The sequence below is a fragment of the Chinchilla lanigera genome, unplaced genomic scaffold (assembly GCF_000276665.1).
Source record: "Chinchilla lanigera isolate Chin_1 unplaced genomic scaffold, ChiLan1.0 scaffold00146, whole genome shotgun sequence".
NCBI lineage: Eukaryota > Metazoa > Chordata > Mammalia > Rodentia > Chinchillidae > Chinchilla > Chinchilla lanigera.
Genome location: NW_004955547.1, coordinates 141,910 through 159,201, shown reverse-complemented (window position 1 = coordinate 159,201; position 17,292 = coordinate 141,910). Strand labels below are relative to the sequence as shown.

At 43.2% G+C, this 17,292-nt stretch overlaps 2 long non-coding RNA genes across 2 annotated transcripts in view; one reads left to right on the top strand and one right to left on the bottom strand.

The window, feature by feature from the left end:
• The window catches only part of LOC102030671, a 14,622-nt gene extending 5,450 nt beyond the window's left edge, over positions 1–9,172 (top strand). Inside the window, exons 2-3 of the long non-coding RNA XR_264895.2 lie at positions 7,399–7,455; positions 9,098–9,172. This is a non-coding gene — a long non-coding RNA (uncharacterized LOC102030671). The remainder of the gene's footprint in view (positions 1–7,398; positions 7,456–9,097) is intronic.
• LOC102003180 lies at positions 6,207–15,524 on the bottom strand. The gene is made up of 4 exons (XR_264896.2): positions 15,347–15,524; positions 11,618–11,719; positions 9,115–9,325; positions 6,207–7,404 (listed from the first exon to the last, which is right to left on the bottom strand). It is a non-coding gene; the product is annotated as an uncharacterized LOC102003180 (long non-coding RNA).
• Between the last annotated feature and the right edge of the window lie 1,768 nt (positions 15,525–17,292).

The window sequence follows — 17,292 nt, the reverse complement described above, 5'->3', positions numbered from 1 at the left end:
ACAGGATCTTGCTATGTAGTTCAGGCTGGCCTTAAATTTACTATGTAGCCCAGACTGACCTCAGACTTCGAAGTGATCCTCCTGGCTCAGCTTCAGACTGACATACTGCATGGCTCGGAAGTAGAAAAACCAGGTCCAAGCCCAGATTTGAGCAGGTTGATAGCTGTTTGCTCCTGTCCCGTGCTGTCGGAGTGCTGTCCTGTCTTGTGATCAAAAACCCCTCAAATGGGAACAAACAGCATGCTCGCTTAGATGGGTGGTCAGATGGTGACCTGCAGTGGGCTGCCACTGTGAACAACCACCCGGGCTTCACCTACAGGGAGTCACTGCCACTGACCGCCACACCTCAGTGAAAGCAGGGCCTGGCAAGGGACGGGCTCCTGACCTCCTAGGAAATCTCACTCTTTCAATCTGTGTGTTCTGGCAGCACATAAAACAGGTTTGGCTAAAATCAAGTTGTAGAGAAAGCTTAACTGGGTTAATCTGGAGAGCCATAAAAGGAGACCTGCCTTTCTCTGGAGGAATCAGGAGTGGGTGGTTTTTGTTCCTGCTGTTTTGACGGCACTGAAGGGGCAGGTGGGCAGAACAGTCGTGCTGGGTGATGGTACGTGAGTTTCCTCACCCAGAAACACCTTCAGATAGGCTTTCCTCCTGACCAAGGTAGGTACAGATCCCACATCACCTGTATGGAAATGGTCCTTGGCTTTTCCCCCGGGGAGCTGTGGTGCTAGCGTCACTCCTGCAGACTGTTGCTTACTGAGGTCAGCTGCATCAGCACCCAGCCTGTCCCACCCACACAGCTCTAAAACTGGGTGAAGCTCCCTGACAGGTAGGGCAGAGACAAGAGGGGCATGGGGCCGCTATGCTGGAGGGACATGCGCTTCAGCAGAAAAGCTACAGACGGAAGCGGGTAGGTGATTTCCTCTCTGATGAATAAGGTCTGTTAAAGATGGAGACCTAGGGTGGGGGATATAGCTAAGCGGCACAGCACTTGCTTGGCAAGCACAAGGTCCTGAGTTTGATTCCTGGTACCAAAAAATATGGATGGAGACATAGGAAGCCTTCTTTCACATGCCTTTTAACAGAACAGGAACGACAGAGAAGGAAAGAGTAGGTAAATGATATTCCGATTGTCACAGGCTTAGATACTCTAGGTATTGTTCTGCCCCTGGCCGGATATTCCTAAAGTAGGTGCTCTTGTCTCCGCTGCTCAGAATAGGTTCAAAGATGTGATGTCACTTGCCCAAGGTCAGCTGGTCACAGACAATTAGAATCCAAGTCCTGGGCCTTTCTACTCTACTATAAGCCCTGGGCACTAGGCAAGGCTTTTATGACTGAAGAAAAAACTAGAACCATTTGGCCTAGCCTCAGAGCTCAGAGGACTTCAACGCCCAGGAATTCACCCTACAGATACACACTCACAAGTGAGGAATGACAAATATTCGTAATAGCAAAAAACTGAAAACTATCATTAGGGACTGGCTTAATTATAACAAATTTAAACAATGGAATACTACACAGGTACCTCAGTGTTTGAAGTAAAGAATGTATCCAAGTGCCCCCAAGAATTCTTGATTAATTGTATAGCAAATTGTTCTGGCTACCAGCATTAGGGGCCGGTATCCTGAATTCACTGGTTTAAAATAGTGGTAAAATCATTCTTCATGGTGGCAGAGGCCTATAATCTCAACTCTCTGGGAGACTAAGGCAGGAGGATTTTAAGTTTGAGCCCAACCTGGACAACTTAGCAACTCAGTGAGACAGCCTCAAAAACAATTAAATAAAAAAGTGAAAAATAAAAATTAAAAAAAAAAAAAAAGGCCTGGAATATGTTCAGTGTGAAAGCCCTGGATTCATCAGCAACACACACACACACACTCACACACACTTCCTTATATCAGCTAGTGACAAATGGGTACTGTTTTGCACAAGAAATATGCTGCCATACAGATACAATCCTCACCAGGTAGAATGAACCCTATAAATCAGACAAGAGGTTGAGTCATTGTGTTAAGTCTGATATTAGGATTTCCTGGTATACTAAGTCATTGCTCTCCTGAGCTTCTCCAAGAGTATATAAGTTAGTTCTCAGACTGATGATCATGTATGCCAGATTTACTAGGTGTTGTAGTTTGGGGTTTGTTTATTTATTTATTTATTTATTTATTTTAGTTTGGAGTTTATAAGGGGAAACAATACAGGACACATAATTATAAGATTATTTTATAATAGTCACCCAAAGAGTCATATACAAAAAGAATGCAGGAAATCTGTCCCCACACGAAGACCAAAAGAATTCAGCTCAGGGCCTGGATCCCATACCAATGTCCTGCATGAGTCCAGCTGGAGACCTAGAGCCCATTACAATGCCCCCAACAAGTCCAACTGGAGGCCAAGAGGCCACAACAATGTCTCAAGCAGGCCTGTTTCAAGGTTTTGCACTGGGAAGGCCCAAAGGTCAGTGATGGAAGCTAGAAAGTCTGTGCCAGTGGGACAAAGGATCTGTGCTAGCAGGCTGAGGGATCTGCACCGGAGCCAGGAAGCAATGCTTGAAGTAGGAACCAGAGCTCCCTCAAAAGTTACACGGCCATCCTCAGTGACAGTGAGGTCCTGAGCTCCTTCAGCGATGAGAACAGCTGAATTCCTATCAGGAAAGCCAGCACAACAAGCTTCTCCAGGAGGTTGAACAGTGCACTGGAAAACCTTTCCTTCCAGAGCCAGGAAGTGATGCTCAAAGTGAGGACCAGAGCTCCCCCTAAGTGAACCACAGCCGTTCTCAGCAACAGTAAGGTCCTGAGCTCCTTAGATGATAAGAATAGCTGAGTTCATCAGGAAAGCCAGCAGGACAAGCTCCTCCAGGAAAATCAACAGCTCCCTACAGCTTCTAAACGTCTTCCTCTCCAGTTCTGCCTCTAATGCTGCTGGCAACAATCCTCAGGTGGGCCCCCCACACCCAGCACCATGCTGGTTCAGTTCAGCTGGGTGTTACAAGTTGACCACCAGTTGTCAGTCTACCACACTAGGTTACTCCTAACCTCAAACAATTTATTCTCTTCCCCCTGTACACACTCCATACTCACCAGACTGTACCCTGGCCTGGGAGAACCCTCTGGTATAGCATCAGCTTAGGCCCAGGGCTCAGCCCTTTGGCATTACTTCCTCCAGCACACTCAAGACAGTTCATACAACAACATTCCACTGTATTACTCATCTGTTTGTCTCAGTGGCCCATATATTTGGGAGTGCTGGGGAGTGAACCCAGGGCTCCATGATGCCCTCTACTACTGAGTTATGTCTGCTGCTCCTACCCCAGTTTATCAGCTCCCTGAAGTCTAGAACTGCTTTAGTTATCTCTCTCCTTAGCTTTCAGCTCAATGACTGTATAAGCACATGCCCCCAACACACACTGGTGGTAAGGATATAAATCTGTGCAACTTCGTCAACAATAGGGAGTACTTATATCAGTAACCATACAGTCCAGCCATTCCACTCCCAGGAATTTATCCACAAGTGAGGAATGACATGTGTACTGTTCACTGCAGTGGTATGACAGCAAAAAACTGAAAATCATCATTAGGGCTGTTAAACTCATTAGGACAAATTAATACAGTGGAATACTATGCAGTCACTAAGAAAATAGGTATCAACATGGAAGGAGGTCTGAGTGGTACACATTCTTATATATACTTGTACCTCCAAAGGGACTTACAAGAAACTTAACAGTGGCTGCCCCATGGGAGGGGACAAACATTTCAGAGTGGTACAGGGGTTTTCCTTTTACCATATCCTTTTATACAGTTTAGATTTCCTTTTATTTTTACTCAACTACTTGCACATAATACTTTTTTAAAAAACAAAAAGATAGAAAACAGGACAATTTTAAATAGCAAGTTGTATGCATAAGATAATCTCCATTTATATAAGGAGAAAACAACCCATATTTTCATGTTTGGGTTTTAAAAATTTCCCAAACGAGGGGACTTGCCACTGATTTCTTCTAGGGAACAGGAAAAGGTTGGGGAGGACTTTTTACTTTCTTCCATGTGTTCTTTTTTTGATATTGGATATTGAACCCAAAGCCTACCACTGAGCCATACCCCCAGTCTGTATTTTTAAAAAATTATCCTGCATTACAGTTTTAAAATGGCTATAAATTAGAGACCCAGAAAATATCTGTTCATAATAAAGCCAGGCGTTACCCACCTAAGGCTCGGGATTGGGCCTTGTACATGCTAGGTAAGCACTCTACTCTTCACTACAACCCCACCCCACTATGCTAATTTAAATTTTACCTATCAGGTTGCATATAACTGACAGAGCTAAACACCTTTTAAGTTCCACTCCTATTTCTAGGCAAGACATCTATAAAGTGAAACAGAAAAGTTAAAGAAAAATGATGGTTAGGTAGGTCCTCTTTCACAGTCAGTGCTAGCTTCCCAGGATATGAAACTTTCCTTCTCTTGGGAAGCCCGGACGTACTGTGGGCTTCAGAAAACAAACTTAAAATAAACCTTTCTTCTGTTCATTGAAGAAAAGTCAAGTGTGAAGGCAGGCATAGTGGTCCATACCTGTCCCAGGTATAGTACTCATAAGGCTGAGGCAGGAGGGTTACACATTCAAGCTTAGCCTAAGCAATTTAGCAAGACCCTGTCTAAAAAAAAAAAAAAAAAAAAAATTCCCCAAACAGTTGCAGAGATAGCTCAGTGGCAAAGTGCTTGCCTGACATTCAATCTCCTAGACTGTAAGAAAAAAAAAAGTCAGGGCCAGGGATATAGCTCAGTGGCATAAGTGCCTGCCTGGCAAGCACAGGGTCCTGAGTTTGATTCCCAGTACAAAGAAAGAAAGAAAAAAAGTGAAATTGGCATGAGAGCCTAAATGAATTGATTTGGACACACTATGCGAAAAAATAAGCCTTGAGCAGGACATGAGTGACATACACCTATAATTCTAGCATGGAAGAGGATCACGAGTTTGAGGTCAGATAGTGTTTCATAGTGAATTCAAGGTTATCCTGGACTACACAGTGAGTCTCTGTCTTAAGCAAGACAAAATAAAATAAAACACCAAGAAATTTGGTCTTCAGGACTGTGAAAGGAAGGAAAAAAGAAGTTTAAAAACCTATATATTTGTGTGGATGACATTTATGATTTGAAAAAAGGTCTAGAAGGATATATGCTAAATTACTGAGTCATCCCTCAGGAGTGGAATAGGAAGATGGAAAATTTCCTTTTACATTTTTGTATTATTTGGTATTTTAAACACTGATTTTGTAATTAAAAACAAAATAGTGAAAAAAAAACCCACATAATTTTCAGGTTTATGGTCATAAAAAACTTGAAATATTTTTCTCTAAGGGGATTTTAATTTCAACTTCCAAGGCAGTTTTGACAAATACGTGACTTCTTATTTGGCTGGGTGGTTAAATGCAGTCTTGCCTGCATATAGGGATAGACCTCTCAGTCCTTCAGGGTTGCTTCACTCTCTGGATTTCCTTTGGAGTAAGCAAGCATCAGGAAAGCTGGCTGACGGGGTTGGACAAATCCCCCAAAATGAGGCAAATGGCTCCTCAGAAAATAGCTTTCCCAATATTCCTCGCCTACTGGTTTGTTTACCAAAACACAGGACAAACAGACTTCTGTCTGTCTCTGTTCAGTCAACCAGATCCCTGGCTGAGCTGCCGGGGAAGCCCTGAGGCAGCTAAATTCTGCACCGCTGCCACTTACAGTCTGGGCTGGGGGAACACATGCCGGAGGAACGAAAGCTCTGTGTTATTAACTCACAGAAACTGGGGGCGGAGTGGGGAAGATGGGTCTGGCACCAGTGCCCCCTGCTACATGCAGGAGCTCAATTACATTGTTACACTCACTACTTCTGTCCAGGGATGGGGAGGCCGGCCAATATAACCTTTGGTTGCTTGGGGGAATGGATAGCAGCTGTGGTTTTTCTAAACTGCTAAGTTTTCCTTTGCAAAGTCACCATTCTCTACCCTACAGATCCTTTCCCACAACAAACAGCTGCATTTGCTCATGCTAGCTTTCACGTTTTCATTTGGTCCTGAAGCTAAACAGCAGTGGACAAATGACTCGGGAGTCAGACACCGTTTCGGCACAGAACAAGCTGTCTGAGCGACTTCCACCCCATGAGGCCCAAAGAAAAACAGATAATAAAATGAAGTCACTTGCTGTTGTGAAGCAAACGTGGGAACATTTACACAGTTATTTTTATTTATTCATCTATAAAGACTGCAGCAATTTCTGATGGGTAACAGATTAACACTAATTATATTGCAATAAATTTGGTTCAAGATAAGAACAGGATTCAGGAATGGGGGTGAACAACAACAAAAATCTCCAAACACTGAAACAAAGAAGTATGTCTTTACAACTTTTAAAAAACTTTCATTGCATGTAAACTTTCCTAGACTTCCTTAGAGGGGCTCGCAGCCTGAGGTTGGCCTACAGTAACAGGAAACAAGGCTCTGGGCATTTTGAAGAACCACAGGGTAAGCTACGATGCCAAGCAGGGAGCTGAAACCCTGCTTCAAGTGTCAAGTCTCAGGCACGTTCTGGGACAGAGGCAGACTGTCTAGTTTCCTTGTGTTCTCTTTTGCACCAATTAACATTTCTCTTTTCTGGCTAATCCAGTGTAATATACAGTCTTTTCCTGGTCAAACTTGTTTAGAGGAGACCTGGCAGGCATCCATGGCTTCTGCTTATACTGAAAAAGTGACAGGTCTATCTCTGACCCACTCCTCCTGAGACAGCCTCAATAGCGGAGGGGGAGGCGTTTGTTGGGTAAGGCCTCTTTGGGCAGACAGAAGACCTGGTGCAGTGTTGCTTACCCTTGGGAAACCTGGCCACTGTTATCCCTGATCCCAATCAGAATCAGCATATCATTGGGAAAAGTCAAGGGAAAAAACACTCCCCCTCCAAAAATAAAGAAGAAATAATGAGAGAAGAAATAAAAAATATTTAGAATGGCACAAAAAGTGGTATGCATAAACTTCTTTTTGTTATTAAACTTAACTACAAATTTCCTAAAGTGCAGTTATCATGTTGAATTGTGGGGGTGGGTAGAGAAGCTACTGGAACTTCTCTCAGGAGTTCACAGCTCCGGGCTGAGAGGTTCTGGGCTTGCGCTGGGGGAGGCCCTTTCTCAATGAGGGTTTAGACGGGCTAGGCTCCATGGTGGCTCCAGTTCCATGGGTCCCTGCAGAGTGAGCCTGGCCCTTTTCACTAGTGTTGCCTCCAGCTGGGATGGAGCACTCTGATACCTGGAACTAGATGAATAGCACGAGCGATTTCTGTAATGACCCATGCTGTCATGTCATCCTTGGTTCGTAGGGTCACTGGACTTCTGGCCTTTTGACCTATAACCTTGTCCTCCTCTGTTTCCCAGCAATACCTGTGGATAAAAGAATACGATGTTCAAGGTACTCTGGCGTTCTGGTCTCAGGTTAGTTCATGGAGTATTCTGAAAGCATAATCCTAGTATGGCAACACTTATGTCTGGAACTCAGAATTTTGTCAGCCAATTTGACCTAGCCACTATGTCACACGTCGTGCATTTTCCACTAATCTTTCCCTGCCTTTACTCAGAGGTTCTTCTCCACTGAAAAGTTTACTTCTGTTTAGATAGGCTCAGGAAGAAAGCTAACATGGAAGACAAAGAATTCTTTGGATTGTTACAAGCTCTTAACCGGACATATAACTTGTATGTCTGAACTTTGTAGATCATAAGGCATTTGTAAAGATAATGGAACACTTGAAATAATAAAATAAGCAGCATTATGGTCTGCTTTGGTAGACAGCATGAACTGTAGATTAAGCCGTGCTTCTGCGACATTCAGTACGTTGCACATTGCAATCCAAAAGGCATGTGGCTCCTGGGATTTCTTCTTTGTCCTCCAATTCCAATGCGAAATCAGTCCTGAAGAATTACTGACAGCACTGACTTTATTATAGTGCTATTATTCTCCAAAACAAGGAAAATAAATTATAGGGTGGTTATTCTTCTATTTTCTGGTTTGTTCTCTACCCCTACAAGGTTCACTTTCTCTCCCCTGACATACTCACATTGAGCTTCTAGGGAGTTACGCTTTCAGATGCACCCTGGTAAACTGGACACGCCCAGTGTTTGTCTACCTTGAGATGGGTGCACAACTCCCAGTGTGACTAATTACCAGGCAGTGCTACCTACAAAAGTGAGGGTTAGTGCCGATATAAGAAAATCAGCAGTTCTTGGCTACAAGCAGTCTAAATCGTCTGGTGCCTTGGAATATCGTATCAGTGCTTTCTCAGGAACTACTTAGGGGCTGGAGGGATGCAAAGTAGGTATGGAATGAGAATAAAGAGAGGAAGGTAAGTCAGGCATGGTGGTGCATACCTGTAATATCAGTATTCAGGAGGGTGAGGCAGGAGGACTGCCATGAGGTTGAGGCCGGCCTGAGTTATATAGTGAGTTCCAGGCCAGCCTGAGGTACATAGCAAGACCCTGTCTCAAACAACGAAAAAGTAAGTAAATAAAAAATGAATAAATAGCTGGGTGATGCATGCCTGTAACTCCAGCACTCAGGAGGCTGAGGCAGGAGGATCACTGTGAGTTTGAGACCAGCCTGGGCTACAAAGTGAGCTCAAGGCTGGCCTGAACTGCATAGTGACACCCTGTCTCAAAAAGACAAAAAAAAAAGAGAGAGAGAGAAAGGTAATATTGAGCTACTTCCTGTCAGCTGACTGGGTGTCAGATCCCTGGGTTATATGGGTGCTTTGGTCATCTTAGGCACATCACTGTTACGATATGAACACTAACGATTCTATAGCAGCAAAAGACCAGATATAAAACCAAGTCAGAGTTTTAGGAAGCAGAGGCTGCTAGAATTCTAATATGTAAAAACTTTTTCCTGTTCATTAATTTTCCAGATATCATATGCTATTAAAGGAGTATCATGGAATGTGAGTCAATTAAAATATGTAACAGCACGCTATTCAAAACTAGCTGCAAATGTGTATGTGCTAATATATGTATATATTATTGTATATATTATATATTAGTACTTAAGCTTTGACAATCAGGTGCCTTTTCTCTCTCACACACGCAGTGTGGAAGCTGGATTACCTCCCGATGAGGCTGGCAGGGCTGGCTGCTGGAGTTTGCTGTGGCTGCAGGATCTTCTGATGCAGAATTTCTCTTGTTCGCACCTGTCAGGCTGGGAGCAGAGCACAGGTGGAAGAGGAAACAGTAGAGGCATCACTAGGGCCACCCCAGGACGCAGACATAACTGAGTTACATCAGGGTCTAGTCGAATAGCTGTGTTCTGGGTGGGGCACTGAGACAGAAATATAAGGAATATGTGGTCACACGATGGAAGAACAGTGGATAAAGCTCTTCCTATTTCTCTATGTTCCAATGAGCAATTTAAGATAAAGAACGGTCTACCTGAATAGTTATACAGAAAAACCTCTAAAATGGGGAAGGGAAATCTTCCTCCCTCCTTTTCCTCTGCTCTCTCCAAACTCCCACTTCTTTATAAAGGAATTCTTAGAGACAGGAGAACAATTTAAAATCAAGTTACTCATCTCCCCTTCCACCACCACTGACTAATGACTTCTTGGCATTTCCTACTACAGTACCTAAACTCCTGGCTATAGCTCCAGCAGCTGAATAAGTCCGGGAACAATAGTACAGGCCATATGTTCAGTTTCCTATGCAAGGAACATGCTAAAGTACAGACTTTGCAAAGAAATAAAAAGGTAAACAAATCAAGTCTTTGCTAAATCCTTTTTTAAAAATTTGAATAATGCAAGGTAAAAATAATCAAGATCAGTTTAATATGAGTAGAACTAGTCTTTACAACAAATGTGTATCTTGCCAAATTTCTTTCTGCAAAAATAACCCCAAATCCAAAATACCAATCTGGTATGGTTTTTGTCTAGATGTCTCCCCAAAGCCTCATGCACTTTTAGATGGGGCTTTTTCCGAGGCAGCTGAATCTAGAATTTGTGACTGATTCTCAGCATGCAATGCTGGGATTAAGGGTACTGGGAATACCAGGCATGGTAGTGCACCTCTGTAATCCCAGCACTCAGGAGGCTGAGGCAGGAGGATTGTTGTGAGTTCAAAACCAGCCTGGGCTACAAAGTGAGCTCAAGACAAGCCTGGTCTGCATAGCAAGGCCTTGTCTCAAAAAGAAAAAAGACAAAAAAAAAAAAAAAAAAGGGGGGTCCTGAGATTAAGGATGGGTGATTGTCCACTAATTGGACTGGCACCACCCTAATCCCAGCAGTCTGCATAAGATAAAAGGGACAGAAAGAGGCCTGACTCCTCTTTTTTTGTTTTTGTTTTTGAGACAGGGTCTCGCTGTGCAGTTTAGACTGACCTTGAACTCAAGATGTAGCCCAAGTTGGCCTCAAAATCATGGCAATCCTCCTGCCTCAGCCTCCAAGGTTCTGGGATTATAGGTGTGTGCCACCATGCACGGCTCCCGTCTCCTCTTTTCGCTCTTGATTTTGCTGTCTTTTGCTGCCATGTGCGGCACATCTCCATGCCACCCTGCTCTGAAGCCAGCCGATGTGGACAGAAACCTCTACAAACTGTGAACTACATAAACCCTTCTCCCCTTTACTTTGGGGGTCAGGTATTTTGTCTCAACAAGAAAAGTAACAAAGACACAATCTAACTGAAAAATACTAATATTTTCAACTCAAATGTTGTCAGAGTTCAGTGGTTTAAAACTACTCCTCAGACCTTTTTCTTGACTTCAAGCCTGGACTAGTGATGAGTTAACCATCAGTGTCCTAAGGCTAACATTTCACTTAAATGTTATTTTATTTTTTGCAGTGTGGTTACCTAACCCAGGGCCTCACACATGTAGGCCTGTGCTCTGAACTACAAAGCCCCTGCTCTGACATTTTACTTTTATATAAGACAAAACAGTGCAGCTGAGTTCAGAGCCTGGTGGACCAACCACAAATTCTCACTCTGCCTCACTCTGAGGCACTGCACCCTCCCCTGTCTTTAAAACTATTATTTAAGGGCCCACTAGCCAGGTACAGTGGTGCATGCCTATAATCCCAGCACTCTAGTAAGCTGAAGCTGGAAGATTCCAAGTTCAAGCCCAGCTTGGGCAACTCAGCAATACTCTTCAAATAAAAAAAGGGCTGAGGATACAGCTTACAGTGAAGGCCTGGGGTTCAATGCTCAGTACCACACACACATAGACACCCACATGGGCAAAGACACAGACACACAAATGCACATGGATGCACATAAAAGGACTATTATGTGCCAGACAGGAGTTTCTCTTGTTATCTCCATTTAAAGAAGAGTAAAGCGAGGTTCCAAGCTATCAGTGTCCAGGGAAGGATTCAAATTTGATGTGATTCCAGAGTCATGTTCTTTATGGTGTATACCTCTCAACTCCACAGAAAATAGTAGAAAAAGAGCATTTTATAACACAGGGAGCTGGTAAATATCCTCCGAGTTCAAAGTATGTTCAGTTACTTTTCATAAAAACAAGCAGACAAAAGGCACTGAGGAGCTCTGAGGAGAGGCTAGTCAGCACGCCAGTCGCTCATTAACAGTGGACAGCCGCATGGCCTGGAATCTCTCACCATCTCACCTTCTCCAAATGAACCAATGCTCTTTTTCAGAGTCTGCACATCACAAGAGAATCAGTTCCTCATCCCAGATCCTCGCCATATTTATGTTCGCTAACAAAGTGCTGGAGAAAGGGCAAATGTCTGCAGGTTAGATAAACACTGTACAGGGAAATTACAACTTACTATATACAGGTGAAATAGTGCTTTTTGTTCAGTTGTTTGTTTTGGGGGGTATTGGGAATCGAACGCAGGACTTCATGCTTGCCAGGCAGGCGCTGTGCTGCTGAGCTATATCCCTGGCCCACTGTTTGTTTTATGGACAGGGTCTTGCTGTTATGTAGTTCAGGCTGACTTATGTTATGTAGTTCAGACTTCAACTCACTATGTAGCACAGGTTGGCCTTGAACTCATGGAAGTCTTCCTGCCTCAGCCTCCCAAGTGCTGGGAGCATGCACCATCACGCCAGGCCTAAAAACAGCATTACTTTCCATTTTCTTCTTTCAACTACTTCAAAGTTTACTAAGTGACTGTCACATTACCAAAGCTGGGTGATCAAACAAATTCACTCATTTTCTCAAGGGCCCAAAGATAAGTTTGGACATATTATGGAACGCTACATGATGGTCAAAGCCCAGTGGGTGTAACTAGAAACAGTAAGAAAGGAAAGAGAAGAGAAAATTTATAGTAGCAAACCAGCCTCCCACTATTGGCTATTCTCCATATTGTTGCATTTTCCACAGAAGCAGAGGTAGCAGAGATGATTATAAGCTATAACAACGATCCCATTTATATAGCTAGTTTGGTGTTCTTCAATAGGAATGTCTTTAGGAAATCCACTTCATCTCTTTATAAAGTAGAATTTCATAGTCTTTGAAATAGGAACAATTTCTTGAGATGGAAAATCATTCATGTGAAAAGTCAACTTTGCAAACAGGAAGAGTTTATGCTGCAAGTGATTTAATCCTTTTAAGCAGACTAAGTTGAGAAGTAATCAAATCCTTGGATCAAAAACTATAGTATAGAAATTGTGGAACTAGAAACGTATCAGGAATGAAGTGCTTCTGGAGATCTATGTCAATAAGCAATGCCTAAGGTAGCTTAGAATCATTTTTTTAAAAAAATGAAACAGATAAAAAAGAAAAGTTAGGCGCCAAGATATAATTTGGAAGAACCAAACTCCTCAGAGTAGTCCTCTTAACTGGGGGTGGTGTATTCCCACACTGACTGCATCAGAATCCTTGGGATGCATCCAGAAGCACTGACAGGGAAAGGAGAGAGAAAAATTATCTCTGGGCCTTGACGTCCTAAAGCTTCTGAGTGTGCTGTGGAGAGGAAAGCACAAGAACCTCTTATAACAGATCCTTCAGACATTAATATCAGTGTGAGATTAATTCTGAAACAAATTCTAGGGTTTGCTGAGCCAAAGACATAATAGGAGTGACGGAAATAAAATGATCTGGAAATAAGACATTTAAATTGCACAGCATTAGCTTCAGTACACTGGAAACATGCAGAAAAACAGAGCCTTAGTCAGCCTGCAGAAATATTTCTAGCAGCTTTTCAGCCACGTGGGAAGGGGAACAGATGAAGCCTATGAGAGCCAGAATTCTCATCTAATTCCAAAGGGGTTTCCGGTTTCTCCCAGATAGTTGAATGAGACTGACTGGCATCAATAGGAGGAAGACAGTCTATAAAATTTCGTAATATAGTTTTAATTAAACAGGAAATGGTAATTTAAAGTTAGTGTTGCTTAGAGCTGGGTGTGGTGCCACATGCCTGTAATCCCAAGCATTCAGGAGGCTGTGTAGAAGGGCTGCTGTGAGTTTGAGGCTAGTGTGGGCTACATAGTGAATTCAAGGCCAGGCTGAAGCTATCACACATACAAAAAAAGTGTGCGAGTGTGTGTGGTGTTGTTTGGGTATTTCACCTCAATAGATACTAAGGGGAAGGAGTGAGAGGACAGCAACACTCTACTGGTTTGTGTTGAACACTGGCTCAGAGAGACAAGGACCCCTGAAAGGTCTCGGATGATTTTTCACTCTGTCTTTATTTTCATCTATGTTTTAAGTCTTTGCAGCAATGTTCCTATCAAATCTGGCACCAAAGCATATGTGTTCAGAAAGAGCAGAGGCTACGGACTCCGGAATGCAAAAGGGCAACTCCCCTTGTTAAGACAGCTCACTACTCATGAATAATACCTACACCTTCAGTGTCTATAACTATCCATGACTGCCCCAACAGCCCTTGGGTTCATGTGCTTAGTCTCAGAGACATGGATCTTTATATAAGAATTTTTTTTTTCTTTGTCTTTTAGAGATAGGGTCTCACTATGCAGTTCAGGCTGGACTGGAACTCACTTTGGAGCCCAGGCTGACCTTGAACTCAGTGATCCTCCTTCCTCACCCTCCCGAGTGCTGGGATTCCAGGCGTGTACCACCATGCCTGGCTTATATAAGAATTTAAAAGGTATAAAAGTAAACTGAGTATGGTGTACACTCCCGTAATCCCTGCACACTCTGAGTGGCTGAGGTAGGAGGATCACAAGTATCAGTGGAGCCTGGACAACTGAATGACTTTAATGAGGCCGTGTCTTTAAACAAAAACATTTATACAAGGGATGGAGATGTACACAGTGTGAAAACCCTGGGTTCAATCTCCAGTACTGCAATACATAAATTTAAATAAATAAATGGTATGAATGTTAAGTCCCAGTAGTCTTTATAGATTATAACATAATCAACATCTCAAATTGTTAAATTTTCCTATAAAATCAAATTTGAGGGCTGGGGATGTAGCTCAGTAGTATCACACTTGCCTAGCCTATGTGAGGCCTTGGGTTAATTCCTCAGCATCCAAAAAAAAAAATCAGAATTGACCGACAACTGTCATGTTGTCAATGCCTGCTATGTGCCGAGCACTCTGCTAGGAACTGGGGACACAGTAGCTCCTGCTGCTGTGAAATTTAGTCTAGCAGAGAACACGGGTTAATCAGACACACGTAAGGTTCTGAATGCTGTGAAAGCCCAGCACAGGGAAGCCAAGCAAAGTGAGTAGGTCAAGAGTGCTCAGAGGGAGAGAGGAACGTCTGGGACAGATAAAGGCGGCTACTGTGCACTCCAGCAGGGGGAGTAGGAAGTGCCTGTGGTAAGGCACCACTGGTGCAGCTGGAGCCCAGAGGGTAAAGGGAACCTGGTATGAAGCAAGGATGGAGGCAGAGCCAGGCCAGGAGGAGCTCTGCAGTCTATGTTAAGAATTTAGTGCTTCTAACTCCAACAATTTGGAGGCTGAGGCAGGAGGATCACCGCAAATTCAAGACTAGCCTGGGCTAATAGTCAGTTCAATGCCCTATCTCAACAGGTTAAAAAAAAAGAATTATAGTATTTATCCTAAAAAGACTGGGAGTTTGAAGCAGGTTACTATGGTGTGAGGAACAGAGAGGTGGGTATGGTGGAGCAGTGGTAAAGTGCATGGAGAGAATCAGGTAAAAACTTACACAGAAATCCCAGCAACAGATGGCGGAAGCTTGATCGCAAAGGTGGTGGTAGAGAGGAAGAGAAAAGGTCAGAACTGAGATGTAGCAGGAGGTCAAATGGATAGGGTCTGTTGAGAGAATTAATGTGGGAAATGGAGAAGTTTCCTAAGGTTTTCAGCTTGGACAACTGGGCAGATGACAGTACCACTTCTACAAAGGAAGGGCACCTGGGAGAAGGCAGGTTTGGAAGGGAAAGATCATGAGTTCGATATATTACCTATGGCCGTGAATTATGGACATTTGCTACTTCAGTCCGGGAGGATGAAAAGAAAAGGCAGAGAGAAGGAAGTCCTACTTGACATCAGCTCTGAGCTCAACCAGTTGCTCCTCTGACATTCGCACAGCCACATCAGTCACCTTCTTTAGAAGCTTGGTTTCCTTTTGTCGGCTGAGTAAAATTTCTACTGTAGAGAAAAAGGGAATATACATCTTACCTGGCTGCTAAATAGGATAAAGAAAAAGTAGAAGTCAAAGCCTTACAGTATGTGCTTGGATAGCCAAGGGCTTAACTGCCCACCCATCCAGAAAATGAAAATACCAAAGGCCCAGTTCCACCTTCTGGGGGTCTCTGAAGGCAGTTAAGAGGTAAACATTTTTTAGGAATCACAAAGACTCATAAATCATTTGTCATTTTTCTTTTTCCTTAGTCAAAAACATTTTATCAGGAAGCATATAAATTAAGACAGAAATATGTGCACATGATAAAAATTCACCCAGAATAAATGGGTATCAAATGAAAACTAAATGTTCCTCCTACTTCTGATTTTGTGACCACACCCCAGAAGAACTGCTGTTACCCATTTCTTACGTATACTTCCAAATACTTTCTATATTGTTCAGCTTTAGGTTGCTGGGACAAAACACCTGACATACACCACAGGATGGGCTTATTTTGGCTGAATTTTAGAGGTTTCAGTCCACAGCTGGCTGGCTCCAAACAGAACGTCAATGTGACAGAGGAAAGCTGTGGGTCTCATGACAGCCAGAATGCAGAGCACAGAGAGGAAGGGACCAGGGTCCAGATACAGTCCCTAAGGTCACAACCCCATCACCTAAATATTCTTTACTAATCCCAGGTGTCTCTCAAGCCAATCATGTTGATAATCAAGATCAACCATCATACTATGTACATCTCTCTCCTTCCACACGAGTCTATCAAAAATAGGATTCTTCCTTCTGTTTTTCTTTTTGGTGCCAGAGTCTAGCTATGTAGTCCAGGTTGGCCTTGAACTTGCAGGAATCCTCCTGTCTCAGCCTGCACAGCATTGGCATTTCAGGCATGTGTCACCTTACCCAGCTAGTTATTTTTACTTCTGTCTTGATGTTCATCCTTATTCACACATCTGGATCATCTTGATTCATTAAATCATTATGCGGACACAGTATAGTTATTTACCACACTCCCTAATGATGGGTATTCAGATTGTTACACTGTGTATGTGTGTGTGTTTCACTTTACATCCCAGGCTGGCCTCCAAATCCTGGACTCAAGTAATTTTCCCACCTGAGCCTCTCTAGTGTTGGAACTACACAAATGCACCACCCATTCTCGGCTTGCTACACCCTTGAAAAAGGACCTTCTCCGGCATGCTCCCTGATGTAGAACTCAGCTATGGCCATGGTACACAAAAACAACAAAAAAGATCTCCTGTAGACAATGGGCACAAGAAATGAACCAGGGGCTGTCAGATAAGTCACCCAAGAAAATTTTATCGCCAGGTCAGAGGCTCACCTATTCTTGTCCAGGAAGATTTGATCACTGCTTTTCCAAGTGAGAATTTCTACTTAGAATTATTCTCTTCTTTCTCTACCCAGAAGTGGGGCATTTAGTCACAACATTTACTCACAACATGCCCTATCTAAACCTGATGAAAGATCTGAAATTACTCAGACCACTTGGCCTTTCAGCCAAATGTACTAACTAGATGAGACTTTCCAGAAGGAGGTGGGTATGTTCTCATTTTAGAAAGAGAGACACTGGGTAACTGAAGGGGAGGACTATAGCAAACACTTATTAGTTGACTGAATATCCATTCTCCTTTTCTTGCTATCAGAAGTCCAATGTTGCTGGGTACCAACGTGCTTAGTAAAAACCCACCTTTCCTTTAGGTACGTAATGTGTTCAACCACTGGGAGGGATATAAGCAGAACTCACAGGGCAGG